The following is a 17,962-nucleotide window of genomic DNA, read 5'->3' as shown; positions in this document are numbered from 1 at the left end:
CAGATATCACAGTGTTGTATGGCTCCAGTATCTAATGTTGGAAGAAGAGGGAAGTGTTGGTTCTCATCCCATAACCTCCATGAAAAACAGTAATAATTAAAAAAAAAAAATCTTACCTTCATACTTGCATAAATTAATGAAGAAAAGTTGTATTAAAACACACAAAAAAGTCCTAAAATACTTACTAGATGACAGGAAAAAGTAATTGAAATGACTTTCCTTGTTCTCTCTGTACCAGTCTGTTTGAAACTCCATTTTATGTAATAACATAATGACGCACTGAAAGTTTTCTACAAATGTAAATCCATCACATCTAAAGTGAAAAACCCACTAACAGTAAAGCTGGTTTCTATATTGTTTAAACATAATGCACTACTCAGTCTAAATCATAAGGGAATAAAGCACTTAAAATAGGGTGTCACATTTCGAGGTAATAAATAGCAGACTGATTCAACCTCACAGTTGATCCTGCAGTTTACTTACATGCAAGATGGAAAATAAAGTACTGAAGCCACTGTGATTTACTTCTCAGAAATGAGACACACTATATTAGTGTAAATGAATGCAAAAGTCCTGCACTGACAATTTATTACATTCTTAGTCCAAGCCCTGATTAGATCAAATTGCAGTCTGAGCACACTGAATATACCTCACTTCAGTTTCCAGTGAATGCTATCAGCTATACATTAAAAAAAAAAAAAGCACAAAAAACCCCAAACCACAAAACCAAAAAACACAGAAGTGAAAACAAAACCATCCCCATGCCAAAACCACAAAACTAAGTTTCTCCAGTACCTTCTTTTTCAAAGCATGTTTGTCTCCTCATTTTTCAGTACTGAGGGAAAGGTGTTCTACCCCAACAGAAAATCCATTACTTAAGAATGTTTAACTATGGGATTTTTTACTAGAAAGTCTTACCTAAACTAGTAGAATTTGGAGAAATTCTCAGCATTAGTAAAGCTCTGAAGTCAGTGGAAATCTCTGCTAATTCCAGGACAAATGGAACTGATAAAGAAAATGACATTTAATATTAATAGCCCAAACCAGAAGGCAGGAATGATGTGTTTCCATGAACTGTCTCCATTTCTTCCACTAAATCCTAGGCATTTGGGATATTTTCACATTTGAATTTTATTAGCTTTATTAAGCAAAGATAATATAGATGGTCTTAAAATAGAAATGAATACATTTAGATCCTAATTTGCCTACTAAATATTTTCATTGATAAAGATTTATTTAAAACTTAGAGAGACTTCACAGTGAAATCTCTGATCTACAACCTAATTTTAGCCCGCTTTCCTAATACTGAAGATCAAACACCCATTTTCACTTTACCACACATATGTAAGTTGCATCCAAAGAGATTATACATTTTAGTTATTGTCAATAATGCTTTTCAAGACACAGATAGCCTTTAAAAGTTAATCTCAAAGAAACCAATGTGGTCTTTAAAAAAAACCACCTGCACAGTTTTTATGTGCCAAAATATTTCTTCAAGCAAATTTGAATTTTTGTGCAAACAAATGATTTTTTTGCACTGAGTTGCATAGACATCATAGGTGCGACATCTGCCTTCCCTCCATTTCAACTCAGCAAAATATTTGGAGTTTTTCTATTTTGAGCATATGAATACTTCCATTAACATCAATATCAGATTTCAGTCAGCCTTAGGCCATCACAAAAATTAATACAAGCACTTCCCCAGCTACAACGTACACACGAGGGCCAAAGCCGATTAAAATTGCTTTTAAAACATGGTTCCACTGAGCTTAATTATTCAAAGCACTTTCAGCAACTATGATAGAAAACAATACCCCACTTCTGTAACTACCATAGCACCACAGGAGAGATGACAATCAAGACCAGGAAAACTGTCATAAACAAACTGTTCTGAGAAGACGACAACTTACATAGCCTTTCATGGAAGAATCCTAAACACACTATTTATACCCATATAAATGCTTTCTGCATGGAAATATACAGAACAGTGGTGTCATCTAAAGTTTTTACTGATCTGTGGCTGCTGCCTTTATTAAAGAAAATGTAAATATGAACTTATTCATCAGATATATAGAATATTTTCTACTGTAAATGAATTATCAACATAGCAATACAATTCAAAGAAAACACACTAAGGTACTGATTCTTTTAAACGTATAAGCTATTACATACAGTAGTATTTTTTTTTAATCTCATAATAATATAGTTTCCTGTGGTTTTCCAAAAATGTTCATAGTGATACTATCAGGCAATACTTTCAGCAATAAAATTTATTTACCTCCAAAAGGTATTGCAGGATTAACAGGAAACAGTCAACGATTCCACATTAGTTTCTAGTCTGTTTATTACTGCGAATTAATGCTATTCAATTGTTTCCAGAGATCCCTGCTCTGCTTATTCCAGAAGGCACACTGGTATTCCTTATTGTTTCTACAATAGCGCAACCATTGAGATGGATGTTCAATTTTTAAAGCAAAGCACAGGAGACTAAAGCAGCACCAGTTCTTATAGTCTTCTTTCCTCCTTTCTCAAATAAGACTGAGTACAACTCAGTAACAAACTGCAGTACAAAGGACTGCTTGTGTCTGTGCACCTAGACTCTGGGAGCTCAGCATGCTGGACTTCAGGACTCCACAGAACTTCTAGGCCTTCTGTTCACACTTGGGTAAGGAGGCCCAAATCTGCATTTTAATTTAAGGCCATCTTTACTAATAAATTCAAAAGAACACCAAAAATATTTCAGAATTCCCATAGCTAGGATAAATATCTTGATTCAAGCGACCAAAAAAGGTTTCTCATTTCACATCACAGGAACGCCTTCCCTCAACCCCTTTTCCTGTTACGATCTTTTGGAGAACAATATGATTATTTCACTTTTTACCACCCGCTGGCTTAACACTATGTAGATTTTCAGCTGCTTCATCTCTTCTTCATCTTATGGTAACCAGCATTTGTAGAACAGTATCTTACCTCTTACTTTGACTCTAATCTTTACTGCTTTCCTGAACTCATTTAATTCTTAGCTTTTTTACTGAGCCAGTCATCCTCTTTTTCGATTAGAATTCTCTCCATGAGAGCCCCAGTCTGACGAAACCTCACAAGCCTGTTTCATTCTCAACCTTCTTGGCCAATCAAGTGCCTCAAGTGCTAAAAATCTCTTCTTGCTGATATCCCAAGTTTATTTTCATTTGCTTTACCATGTAGATTACGTGACCAGTCAGCCAATGAAAAGTCATTAGTGTAACACTTTCTCAGTATTTGATGTTTTCCTAAAACATAGTTATCTTCACAGAACGTCAGATTCTGTGAAAACATGGTGGGGGGGGTGGGGTTGTTTTTTGGTTGGTTGGTGGTTTTTTGGAGGGCAAGGTGGTGGTGGTTTTGTTTGGGTCAGTTTTTTGGTTTTTGTTTGTTTTTTCTTGTCCTTCTAGGCCTTTCATGAGAAAATTTAGGACTGCAGGCATCAGTGACTGATCATCTTCTGTAACAAAGCGTGTCTCTGGATCCAAGGAAAGACTATTTTATCATTCTAAATCATTAGTACTATTTTACATAAGATGTCACACAATTCATAGAAAACAACTATACTACCATTGCACAGTGCTGATAGTTCCAAGGCACTCAAATTTTTGACTAAAAAAAGAAAAGCTCTGATTTGAGGTCTGATCAAACCATTTCAAATGATGTGCTGAAAAAGTGCAGAAAAAAAACCGCTTGCACAAGAAAAAAAAAGTTTAAAAATAATCAACCTATCTTCAGCTCCAGAGTCAAGCAGGTAAAGGATACGAGTTTCAAATGTTATATTTGGGATGGGAAGGACTAAGATTTTTACTACTGCTCATTCCGTGTTTACTAGAGCTTCATTGTTGCCTTGCTGAATAACAAAAAGATTCTCATAATTTCCAGATACTGCTACAGTATCACACAGACTTCTTCTTAATTCACAACATGCCCAAGAAAGTTGTTTTAGAATTATCTCTCTGACAGAAAAGAAAAGAGCAGCACAATGAAGACAGAATGATTTAGAAAGGAACCTAAGGTGGTATTCTGGACTGCTTCCACTCAAAAGCACGATGTTCTCTGGAGTACTCTCGGCACAATTCTCTCAACTTCTGAAGCAAACACCCCTCCTGGGAGCAGGTGGAAGCTTGTAGGACTGTATTCAGCTTCATATAAAATAGAACAGGTTCCCAAGTGCTCCACAGAGTCAGGGCTGACTTACTGAGTTCTAGTCTTAATGAAAGGAGCATGCTAAGATCTGCACACCTTTCAAATTCTCAACTTAATTATGCATCCTCTAATTTAACTTTGATAAATAATAGTCAAGTGTAGCCAATCAAATGATTGCATATAGATCCATATCTATTTTAAAATTCACCTGATTTTTAACAACAGGCTTTTCTAAAGGCACATTATTCTGTATTAACTGTGGAGCCTTTGCAGCCTTTTCATCATATTTTCTTTGGTAAGGATACAATTTATGTGCTATCTTAAAATATAAATAAAATAGAGAAAAAAGTCTTTACCGTGAATGTTTTGATATTTAAATTACATACCTTCCTCCAATGGATTCTAGTGATTAACGAATCCCAATTTCATAGATAGTTTTTTCCACACCTTGATTTTCATGTATATTCAAGACCTTTTTTGCACCTGAAAGTATTTATCTACTTTCCCCCTCACAGTCTTCCTCTAATAATATGAATCTGAGTTCCAAAAAGTCTCCACTGATATCTTTAAAATAGCACACTTGCTATACTCTAGTATATTCTAAGTCTGGTGACAACAAATATTCAATTTCTTAATGCTGTTAAAGTTTTTATGCATAATAAATTTGGTTTTCATATATATGTTATATTCAGATTTCCACAAAACCAGTTCATTGTTCTTAGCTTTCAGAGGAGGCAGCACAACAAAATCAAACTTATGTACTAGTAAGCTGCTTGCTTTTTTAAAAAAAATATATATTTAGTAGTCTTTAACTATTAGGAAAACACACTTGATTTTAGGTATATTTCTATATTTTCTCAGTGCATAAGCATGCAAATAACTGCTTACATAGCATCTCCCTTCCACCGACTTTTTATATTCATAATTACACCAGATCTACTTTGTCAAGATGTTTGTTGAATACAGTGCTTTTTGCCAACAAAAAACCCCCCTGAGTATCTGATGAATAACAGTCATGTATATTGTTTAAAAGAAAGGCAGAAAGCAATGCTATGGTAGCAGAGTAGAATTAGCAATATTTTAATACAGTTCTAGTTAAAAAGTGGGTTTCTATAACTACCCAATAGCTTTTTGCAAAATGTCTCCTGTCTGCAAGTGTGGAACTATAAATGAAAGGCCCTTGTCTTCAAAATCCAAACTAGCAGATTTTTTTTGTAATATTAAGGACCTTGAACAAGGAGAAGGGAGTAATTCAGTACTTTAATCTACTAAATATTTTAAAGATTTGTCATCTGCACTTTAATGTCTATCTTTTCACCAGGTGCATAATAGCTTTAACACTGCAAAAGAAGGATCTATACATATCTCTTATGCCATAAAACACTAATCAGTGTAAACTTCAAAGCTTTTACTTGAGAGTGTAAACTTCTAAGAAAGATTAGATAACTACTGAGCAGGTGCAATCCAGGAACAAAAATAGATGGAAACATAATAAAGGAAATCAGACAAAGCTGTTGCTAAAAAAAAATTCCCTCCTTATTGAAGAGGAATGACTATAGCAAGAAAGAAATGAAGAAGTAATTACCACATCTGATAAGCATAGCCAAGCATTTTGCAGAAATTTCTTCAAATTTTGAGTTTGGTAATCAAAAGGTAAATATACTATTTTGGATTTCACCTTTACAGAAGCAAATTTTGATACACATCTCTTGCGGTCATGTTCAACATGTTCTATAAAAGCCTAAAACATAACAATATTCACATTAATGGGTACAATGTACAGTCCTAAGTTGCACAATATTTGAGAGTTTTCTTTAAAAAATTACAATTTTATATAAGCATTTTTTACAATACAAGACGTTTTTATATACAAGAATTCAACACTTGAATTCCAATGCTGCAACGTTCACTAAAGCCAAAACTTTCATAACTGCCTCAAAAAAATTCAAGTAATAGTCACACAGTGAAGCACTCACAGGCAACCTGAGGAATTAAGGAACTTAATGGGGTTAAAGTCACACTTACGTATTTCAAGTAAGTATTGTCCACTTCTTACTTTCCATTGTGAACTGGAACTAACCACAGAGACAAACATAAGCTAAATATACATGGAAACTTTGCTATTTTTGTCTCACAACAGCTCATTTCATACACATCGAAACTAAAGAGTAGAAAAACTTTGTATTTCATCCTATAGTTTTCAAACAAAATGTTTGATTGTTCTCATGTGTGATGAAAACAGAGAAGTGGTATTAAAGTGATAGCTTAGTATGCAGAAATAAAAGCATGAGCCCACTATCAGCAACCTCACCAAGATCTGTAGAACTAAACGGCATTAGAAGAGGGGTTTTTACAAAACGCTAATAGTAATTATGACTTTTTTTTTTTTTAAAGTGTGCATCTTAATATTTCTGTTTTCCTGAAATACCACATCCCTTTCCATTGCATGCAAGTACATACTTTTCTCTTTTGCATGTCTGGGTTTGGGTTTTTTGGTTGTTTTCTTTCCTTCCCTTCCAGAACCTCAGAAAGTTTGGCTCAATCAACCAGTCAGGCCAATTAGATTGGCTGCTTTGTCATTTACCAAATTCTGTATTACAAAAACACTGGGTATTTACAACAGAGTATCCTTCCTTCTTTCAGAATAAACAGCCTGTTTTCCTGAGCAATGGAGTCGTTCTATCCTCATTACTCCCATTAACCTGTGAATTTAAAACAGCTACCATAAAAAAAAAAAGGTGCAGGAAGCAACCTTGATCAGAAACAAGCCTTTGTTATCCTTTGCTTTAGAGGGAATGCAGACTTTAGATAAAAACCGTGAGGAAGACAGAATCTATGTAAGCTGTTAAACGGGATTGTTAACTCTGGGCAAAATAAGTTTATTCGCAGAGGGCAAAGCAGAAGCATATTCTACACTGAAATTCCAGTAAAACTTTTAGAACAGTGTCCTGCCTCTCAGAAATGAATGTTAGGCTGCTATTTACAGCACAAGAGACAAATTTTAGCTAATTTGGGTCTGTGCAAAGAAAACCACCATTCAGGTAGATATTTCTTTAGATAGTTTGCAATATCCCATACCTAACAAACTGCCCAGTGCAGCATCCTCAAACTGCTTTTACACTATAAGGCTCTGAATGAAGCTGCACTTGAGACAGCCAGTGATGGGGATCCTACAACGAAAAAATAATCTCATGTAAAATCCTGGGCATGTTCCCATAGACTGGAGAATTTATAGTGGTTAGTAGGCAGTAATACCTTGCTCAAGTAGCTCTTCTCCTGGTGCATATAAACTAATTTAATACATTCACATCAACAACTTACATACCACATCCCTATCACACCACTGCCACTCCATCTTTTCTATTGGAATACTGTCACATTTTCACTCCCCGAGAGTTCTTGGCATAAAACTGGAGAGAACTCAAACTCTTATAAAATGAAAGCGCTTGATCTTTTAGTTAAAAAACACTAAAGCATATGTGCATCAACTTTGTGAGAATTATAGATATTTTCTGTATTTTGCTCAGATGAAGTTATTATCCCCATCTTTGCTTATTCAATTCATTGACAACATAGCATTTGTGAACAGATAATTGTATTTCTGGAGTCATCTACTCACAGCTTACCTGTCTAATATTTTAAATAAAACAGACTCACATCTAAGTGGAACACTGTCCAGTCAAACACTTTCATACAAAGATGCCATCATAGTTTGTCACAAAAATCTTAAAATATTTTTTCCAAGTAGATTTCATTTTAATTCTTAAGATGACATGGACTATACCATAATAAAAAAGATCACATCATTATGTTTTCAACATACTTGCTATGTAACAACAATCTATTTTACATCTGACTTTCAAAGTAAACTGAGATTTCAAGGGAATATTTATTTGTTATCCCCCATAAGATACTATAATTTGAAGTAGTTTTGATTTCACTCATTTTAGAATTACATATTGACAGCGTTAAATATTTTTTACCTTCTAGTTTACATACTATAGTAACTTTTACATATATACCTGCTTCATTTGGAAGTGAGTTCTCAGTATGAAGTATGTGATTATACACTGCAAAGTATATATACACACCGGTCCACAAGTTTCATACACAGAATGTATCTTAAGAGGAAAGAAAGGAAACGAGAGTCTCCAGTATGTAGTCTTCAGGAAAGAGTCTTTCTTGAGGCCACTATGAGTGGGCTCAGGCAGCCATTGCAGAGGCCAGCTTCCACCAAGGGATGGCAGATGAGCCACCCCAGGACAACTGGCTAGTGGTAAGCATGCGAGAAAAGGGCTAGTATACAAAAATCTGGGCAAGCACCTGCCATTTCGGACTGGTACCACTCACTAATGGGTACAAGGGCATGGAAGGTATCAGAGAAAATTGCAAAGGGGTGAGGGGAAGATAATTGTTCCAGTACAAGAAATCTCTCTGGTTCAAATGAGAGCAAGCATAGGTCACATAAATACTGTTTAGATCTGTATCTCAAACACACTCATTTTCTTGATTGTGGACAAAGAAACCTGCAGGATTACAATCATAGAATTGTTAGAAGGGACCTTAAAGACCATCTAGTTCGAACGCCCCTGCCATGGGCAGGGACACCTCCCACTAGACCAGGTTGCTCAAAGCCCCATCCAGCCCAGTCTTGAACACCTCCAGGAATGTGGCATCAATCAAGTCACTTTAATTTATAAAAGTTACTTATTCCAAATTATATCAAAGCACTCTTGTTCCGGCTTTATATTTCTAGTTGCTAGAAATAAAAAAAGATAATTACTTTGTAGACATACCCTTCTTCCCTGGTGGGCAACAGAGAGATGAAACAATAGTTCTCACCTTCACAATGCCAACAAAACCAACCTAAGACGCTGTGTAAAGCAACAGGCACAATGTGAATTGAGCAAGTAAGGACGCAATACAAAAGACAACTTTGGACTGAATTGACAACCTATCTAAATCAGAAATGTAGAAAACCTTCATTTCTGCATTAAAATAATAAGTGATACAATAATCACTTTGTCTCCTTCTTTCTAAAGGAATAAGCCATTTCCCTGCTGTCTTTGAAACTGTCACTTGGTGATGCTGGGCAGCTACTGCTACTGAATAGCAAAACCCATCCAACTTCCATCTATTTTCAGTTGTGAAAAAAGGAAACTAATGAACTGTGAATAATTAAGACATTTATATTGCAAAACTAACATGTCTATATATGGCCTAAAATTCTTATCTGATATGGCTAATGTGACATACAAATAAGTTATCATTTTTAGCATGGGGTGCTTCATTTCTTTTCATTGTTAGGTGTCATTTCCTTTTTTATACCAAATATTTAATATCCTATGAATTAGTTTTATCAATCGGCTACTCTAATTTAGCAGTGTTAAAAAACAAAACCAAAAAGCCCCAAATACCTAAACTACAAAACCTTATTTAATGTACTGTGTACAAAATAAACCCAGCCATTGCTCATTTTGTGGAACAGGTGTACAAAATAATTTCAAAAAGACTTCATCAAGACAGAAAGTGATGCATGAGCCTATTCACTTCTGAGACATGTCAATAAAAACAGTAAAGCAGGATACTTTGTAGTCAAGCTCTCCTGTTCCATACGAACAGCTAGTTTAACTAGGTAAGACAAACTGCTTATTTGCTAGACAGAAGCTTGGTATAATGAGAATAATACGTGCATTAGCTAGATATTTTTATTAAAGCAGAGTCTGTGTACATATATAAATCAGAAAAAATCTTAAAGTATGACTTGAAAACATTTTTATATGAAAGCTTGTAGTTTCAATGAAGAATCTGTAAGTAACAAACGTATGTGGGTTTTTTAAGCAACATATAGACAGTTGTTCTAACAAAGGACACCTGAACAATAAATCATGAGCCCTACTTGCAAATCGGCTGAAGCTATTCCAACATACCTTCCTACTCTAAATCCTTGTTCAACAGATAATCAGAGACGATCAGGAGTTCTCCTACAGTAGAAGGTATAAAAGTAATGTGTTGTTTAAATAAAACTATAACTAAAACACAGCATCTCACACAGTAAGGATCCACAAGTAGTTGTTACGGCTTATGCCTGTTAATAACAGAGCTACTCTTTCCTGAATAAGTTTGCGAGTATTCTGTAGGTTGTCATTCTCATTTTACCTTACTACTTAGCACATTAGAAACCAAAATTCTCCTTAATGACAGCACGTTACTAGTTGATAGAAAATAAGCTTGCCCTTCTTACACACTGACCAGGTCACACAAAGAAGAGGAAGGTGAGTAGCCATATTAAAATGCTTTCTCTTCCCCCAAATCCCTCAGGGGAAGGTCCTTACCACTGTGCCAATGAATTTCTTATGGCTGCCTCCATCATAAATACTCTGATTAAAATGTAAATTCAACCAACCTATCAGCTTCCCATTAAGAGGACTCTTTAAAAACACCATTAATCAGCTGAGAGATATGTAGTGAAATACCACTTATCAATTCTAACTGCTTATGACAGTTAACAAAGCTTTATATTTGCCCCAAACATGTGCTGATCCATCAATTATGCTAGGGTTCACTCTCACGCTAATTGTACATTTTCTTCTCTAATGCATTTTTGCTGTTATCTCATAGGCTAATGAAAGTCAGGAAATCAATACATATAAATTATACATGCAAAGAAGGACTGCTGTGAACATAAAGTTTCTAATTAATTGCACTTGATTAATTTATATCCTTTAATTATCTTGCTAAGCCACAAACAACATAAATATCCTTGCAATCTGGTTATTGCTATGTCAGTCATAAAAAAAAGCAGACACAGTAAATCTATGAAATCTAGCAAACTCCATTGCCAAAAAACATGGTATAGCATAACACATAAATATAACAGGACTTACTCAAGACACCTATGAATAATTTTAGTGTGACAAATTACCACTAAATATGTTGTATAGTTATTTGACTAAGGTTATAATGATGTTATAACTTTACATGTAGCATACAGGGTAAGCAAAATGCAGGCTTATCATGCAGGATTATGGAATCTGTTAGTTGTATTTATGAAACAAATTTGCAATACAGATGTAAGTGATATTGATATCTGATTGGTTAGGGGCAGGGACCAAATTATCAATATTCTAAATTAGGGTATTACTGTTTTTCTGAAGTTAAGATCACGTGGCAATTTGGTTTTGGAGTTATCTGAAAGCCAGAAATGCACACAATCAGAACATGACAGACTCAACTCCAAGAGTTAAATAAGAGCTACCATACTGTCTTTTGTAAGAGGCAATTGACCAAATATAAATTCTTCCATTACGTGAGTGGCTGTAACTGTAGATACTTTTTTTTTTTCCTTTCAAATTTTGTCCACTTTGGTAAACCAACCATATGGCACTGTTCTGAAATCTAATCCTATCAGTCCACCAGGTTTGCTCTTTGTCCTACACAACAGCATATTACTGAATATCTGTATCTACAACTTTCATAAACGTGTTAAAAGAAACCGTATCTGTCTACAGGGAGACTCAGACAGAGACCATCTGTCAGTGACTAAAGCTATTCTTTAAAAAAGAAAACATTCATCTGGGATTTGCCCTTTACAGAGTAAACCCACTTAACCTCCCAATAAGATTAACTGTTATTTGTTTTCATTAAACAAAAATGACCATGCTAATATGCATTTAATGGTACTAACAATGAGAGAAACATGAACTTCAACAATTTTTAAAGTCTTTAAAATCATGAAATGTGTTATTTCACAATAGCTACTTTATTATTCATAAATAACTTTCATTTTTCATTACAAGCTTTCTACCCTGAAGTTGAGACTAAAAATGAAATCAGGGTATATATTGAAACGAAGACAGCAGGCTCTTGAGCCTGCCACATATTATAGATAGAAATGACTGTATATAAATTAAGTCTGAACAATGCATATAAAAACCCAATACCTTTGGAGCACTGATGATTTTCACCTGTGCCCTCAACATCTAGGCATTTACAAAGAAAGGTATTTAACTAGATTGATTGTAGGAGACCGTCTGAGTAGAGTTAGTGCAATGTAATGGAAACTGTGCTGCTCTCTGCAGCAGCACAAGTTGCTGAACCAGCCTGAAGCTATACTGGAAAATACCTTAATGTCTCTTCCTGGGCTGACAAAACACCATAGTACTGTCACGTAAGACTCCCTCTTCCACTGTGGAAAAACACAGTAGGAGAAACCTTTAAATGTAGGCAACCCCTTCTCTCCCAATTTTGTCTTTGTGCTTTTTTTTTTTTTATCAGACCAAGTGAGAGAGATGTGCAACAGCAACAAGGAGTATCCTAAAACGTGAAGGGCCAAAGTGCAAAATCCCTCATAAAATTAATTCCTGGGTTCCCACCTTCCCGTTTGACTTATAACTCTGCCTCTAAAGTAACCTACATAAGTTAGCTTTGCATCCAGCTTTCTCCACTAATGATAGTGGCACTATACAATCAATAAACATTAAGACAAAGCAATCATACAATCATTTTCTCAGTGAGAAATTGGCATATGCTATAAATAAAAATAATTAAATTGATGAGAGAAATCATTATTACAATTCAGTACAGCTAAAAAAATTGTTCCTAAAACAGAGAATGCAGAAGATACCAGCTTTTTCCCCTCAAACACAAAGTGTACTAATAACCAGAAGCAGAGGAAAAAAACCTTAGGCATGCAAATCTCTTCTTATTCTAAGAGTGAACGGTTGATACATTACTTGACTATACTGTATCTAAGATACAAGATTGGGGGGAAAAAAGATCTTATAAGATATACAAAGTGTTATACAGAAGCAGATATTTTTAGCTCTCTTTTAATAGACATTAAATCTAGATGACGATGCATCATCAGTCATTTCAAATCTGTTTTCTATTGGACAGGTGGTAAGATGACAACTTTTTAAATAGTGAAATCAATCCTTTGATGTTGTTTGTGCTGGCTTCTAAGTGTTTCTTCCCTGCTAAGGGAACAGTTTCAGACTGGCATGGCCCAGCATTTGTGTACTGTCTGTAAAGCTACAGCTAGACAATGAACGTGGTATTTTCATTACTTTACAGAAAGAACGGTGAAGAGTGGAATTGACAAAGGTGTGAATTAACAAGGATCATGTTCAGCTACTAATAAAGTTCTGACATAAGACTTGCCACATGCCAGAAAGTTACGGCACAGAACACTCAATGACCACTAAGAACTAACTGAAAGCACCAGGAATAGCTTTTATCCATCAAAAAAAAGCATCAGTTCACCAAAGGAAAACTTTGAAGTATGTAACTTCCACCAGAGTTTGCTGGATTTGTCACTTCAGATATAGAGCACCTAGATAGAAGCAAAGTACTGAGGTTTGACTGCAATTACCTTATCTTTCCTATTTTTAGTGACAGGACTGGATTATTTTAAATGCATTTTATAGAACACCCTTCTTTACTGAAATATAAAGACTGTAATAAAGACAATACAATGTTTTGAAACTGTTTTAAATCCTTCACTCAGCTTTGCTTCTACAGATTTAACATGTAGGGGTTCTAATCTTACTGCTACTAATTAGAGCTTTAGTGTAATTGTGCCAACAGGGTGCTTGGCATAATAATTACTATTGAGAGATTCTGGTGGAGCAGTAACGTGCCCACATAATACAGATATGTCTAATATTATACAGCAGTCACCTTTGTATGTTGACTTTTAAGTTGGATTTTAACCAAGTAAGGGGTTATTTTGCCTTTATTATAAAGCTCAAAAGGCATATACATATGTATGATTTAGGTATTCATTTTTTCCTCTTTGATTCTTTTGAATATTAATTAGGTAGAAGAAAACTAGAAGGCACATTTTATTCCACACCCTTCATAATTTAGTCTAGTCTGGCATGGAAAACGAACAAAAATGCTTATGTTGGCAGGTCATACTTCTAATGTAATATTAGACTTTCTTAGGATAACGTTCTCAGCTGCAAAGTTTACCATAATATACAATAAATTGTACTAAAACCAGAGGATGAGTAAGACTTAAAAATCTGCATTTATAAAGCGCCTGTGCTGCATTCCATTACAGTCTTACTGGTTTTGAAACAAATCTTATGTGACTACTTGAATAAATCTATTCAGTGAAATACATAAGACTTAAACTTAAGGGACAATGCAGGAACACTAACAAAGATACAGAAGAGCATTTCTCAACAGAAGAGCATTTTTGATCACTTAGTAACATTTACTATCTTATTGTCTAACAAGTTTCAGATAATGAAACTTTGTTAATGATGTAAATCTACACTGAAAGAACACTTACCAGCATTGAGATGTTTTGTTTAGTTTTGCGTTTTTTTACCGCTAGAAATATCAGCTTCAGCCATATAATCATTAAAAAAAAAATCTTAATGATGGATATTTGTTAAGAAGGACTTCAAAAGCAATTTAAACACGCAAGCCCTGCACAAGAAAATAAAATAAAAAGCAATAGGCCTTTTCAGTCTAACTGCAGAACCTTCTTTTTTTTTTTTTTGAAAAAAAAAAAAAAAAAGTGAACTCTTTAAAAGAAAACGTACAGCATGGAGCCTGAACCAGAGCTCCATCTAGAACAGACAGGCTTGTTTTTACTGCCCCTTAGTGCTTCCCTTTTAAAGTGACAGGAAACCAATTTCTGATTACAAATCAATAGGTTCGCCTGCTACCATCAGACAGTAAATTTAGTTGTTGATATTAGACCACAGAAGAAGATATCAGAAAAGACCAGGTGTTGCCTTTTTGATGCACACAAAACCCAGTAAACAGTATTGCTTTTCTGCAACTCCATATTTTCAAGGAACTGTTCTTAGAGAGTAAGTCACACGTGGCCTATTTATTATTTGTGGGTCACCATCAGAATAAAAACTGCAACAAATATATACACAAAGTGCATAAGTTTAAGACTCAAAAACAAGAACCACTGAAATGTGCTGTATTAGTTAATATAATGGAAACAAAAAGTATGTATGCTCCTGTCACACAAAATACCTTTTGATGAAGTCTCTTTTTTCTTTAAGCTTTTAAGATAATCTTAGAGAAATCATCAAACTATAAAAAGAAATCAATAAAACAGAAAAGGTTCCCATCACCCCTAAAAAAATCCATAACTTTTGCATTTTAATAGAGACACTACAAGACTATACCAGTCATTTTCTTTCTGATGTGTTCCTTTGATTTCACTCTTATCTCACAGGACTCTTGACTTTCCTGAGAAAGGGATTATTGAATTGTATGTCTCCCTCAGATGCTCTTGATCATTCAAGTAGTCTGTACTTAAGAACGTTACAGAGTCTGCTCAGCTGCTGGCTCCTTGGGAACTCATCAGGGACTGTCATCTTAATATTAATTGGGTTTTGTGCAGGAATCCAAGTCCCACAATGAGAGGGTTTCAAGAGAGAAGATTATGCCCAAAGCCAGATATAAAGACAAACATATTTAGCACAACAATTATGATAATTGCAGAAACACTCTGAGAAATAAGTAAATCTGATTAAGGGCACTTCTACATGATAAAATATTAATCTGATGTCTTCACTCTAACCTGGTTTGAACATAAGAGGCTTCTTATGGTTTTATGTATTAACAGATTTGTAGAAGCTGAACTCATAGTACCTAATAATATGGTACATCTAAGTCAATACAGTAAAAGGATCTTTACGGAATGTAATCCACTTAAATTAAAAATAGACACAGATTGAATCATAAAGCTTAAATTAAAATTGACATAGAGTCAATCAATAAAACATTCTATATAAAGTCTTGTATAAACTACCATAACATTTTCCAATCTCAGAGCATAAAAACTTGTGTGTATTTCTTTTTATTGAATAAAGACTGCATCACTTCAGAACAAGTCATCATGAATACCACTCAGACAAAGACTTAAAACTTTCCAGCCTCCCATAATATGCAGCAAATTAAGTACACCTATATATGCAGATGTGAGAAGTATTTCTCTTTAAAAATATGGGTATTAGTTGTAGAGATCTGAAGCATCCAATTAAACCATTTCATCTTTAGAATCACCACGATTTATAAGAACTGTGGGACAACGCTGTCTATTTGAGTGATGAGTAATAAGACAGTGGCAGCAAAATAATAAAAGTGTTTGCAACACTGATTTTTCTACATATGTGTGCATGCACATACTCGTATATAAATATATGCACATACAGACCCCTCTGTCAAAAATCCATACAAAATCATGTTTAATATTGTGTACACATTATATTTAATACTATCATGACAAGTATTTTCAGTTTGTTATGCACGGATCAGTTCTGAATAAATCTTAAGCTAATATATACAGTATGCATACTTTTTAATATAAATTTGTAGAGGTAGAAGCAATGCCTAAGAGCATCTACACTATATTTGCATAATCATTTAAGTTAACTCAGATGAAAGCTTCCATGCAGAGCTAAGTTTTCAAAATTGAACACAAAGCATCTGAAAACTATTACAGTAATATATACACAGAAGTCCACAAAAAAGGATAATCTGTCACAAATTGTAATACAAAAATGATTTATTTCAACCTGAGAAACACACACACATAGACGTCTATCTATCCATCTTTATTTGTAAGTATTAACCACATATAGACCTTATGTGAAAGGTAAATCTTGCCAGCATGGCTTACCTCCCATAGTAATTAGGCTTGTGTTTCTGCTTTATTAACTCTGATACAACAGTGTCCTGCCCTCTGTCACCAGGGGTACTAATAGATGATAATCACTACAATTTGGAAACCATACAAATTAAATGATGAAGTGAGATGAAGTGTAGTAATGCAATGAGTTCAAGGACAAGCAAGATAGTAATTGCAAATGCAATGAGTTCAAGGACAAGCAAGTTAGTAACTGCAATACTCATTTTCAGGATATTAAATAGGAAATACATGAATAAATTAGACCACAGTTTAACACAAAAATAACAAATTACACTTACAAGTATTAATATTTTAAAGATGATATTAAAAAGTTTTTCCTTATGCAAAATGGTTTACTGTCCCCTAAAATAAACATTAGAGGTATATCCCTTATTTACAAATGCAATGAAGTCTTTACAAGATTTAACACTCCCTACGGACAATTTGAATTTCACGTGAAGAGCAAGTATATTTTTCCAGTCCAGTGACAGCGGGCTTATATTAGTATATTGGAAATACATTCTTATCTGCATTACTACAATGTTAAAGATGTGATACTGATTCTTAGCTCCTAACTAGAAGCTTTCATCCATTAATCTCAGCACTAATACTGCAAACCTACTGTTAATTTTTTTTAAATCAAGTGCTTAATTACAGAGAAACATAACTCAGACGACAAGTCTTTTAACTACAAATAGTTGTCAGCACTTTCTTCTTTTAGAAGTTTCTAAACTGTTAAAACTTGTGATGAATATTATAATTTTACAGTAATTTCAAAAAGAGCCTTCAAGTTCTGAAATGTCTGTTTAAATGATAGATTTTCTTAAAAAAAATTATCAACTTCATAAGAGACAATTAAAGCACTGACACGAAGATACTAAGTCTGAACATTGTCACTGTGCTTAACTGTCTTTTCAAATCCATACTTGTCTTTGGTAACTTACCAATCGTACTTTCTTATCACATTTATTCTTTTCAAAACACAAGACATTTAGTTGCAAATCTTACATATTTCAATGTAAGTTGACTCCCACATTTTTAGATAATATAAGTGTATTTCAGTATATTTATTGAAACCCAAATATGCTTCAGTATAAGCTAACGTTAAAAAAAATATTAGTAGCA

The sequence above is a fragment of the Rissa tridactyla genome, chromosome 4 (assembly GCF_028500815.1).
Source record: "Rissa tridactyla isolate bRisTri1 chromosome 4, bRisTri1.patW.cur.20221130, whole genome shotgun sequence".
NCBI lineage: Eukaryota > Metazoa > Chordata > Aves > Charadriiformes > Laridae > Rissa > Rissa tridactyla.
The sequence above is the reverse complement of the archived record's forward strand: the minus strand, read 5'-3'. Positions refer to the sequence as shown.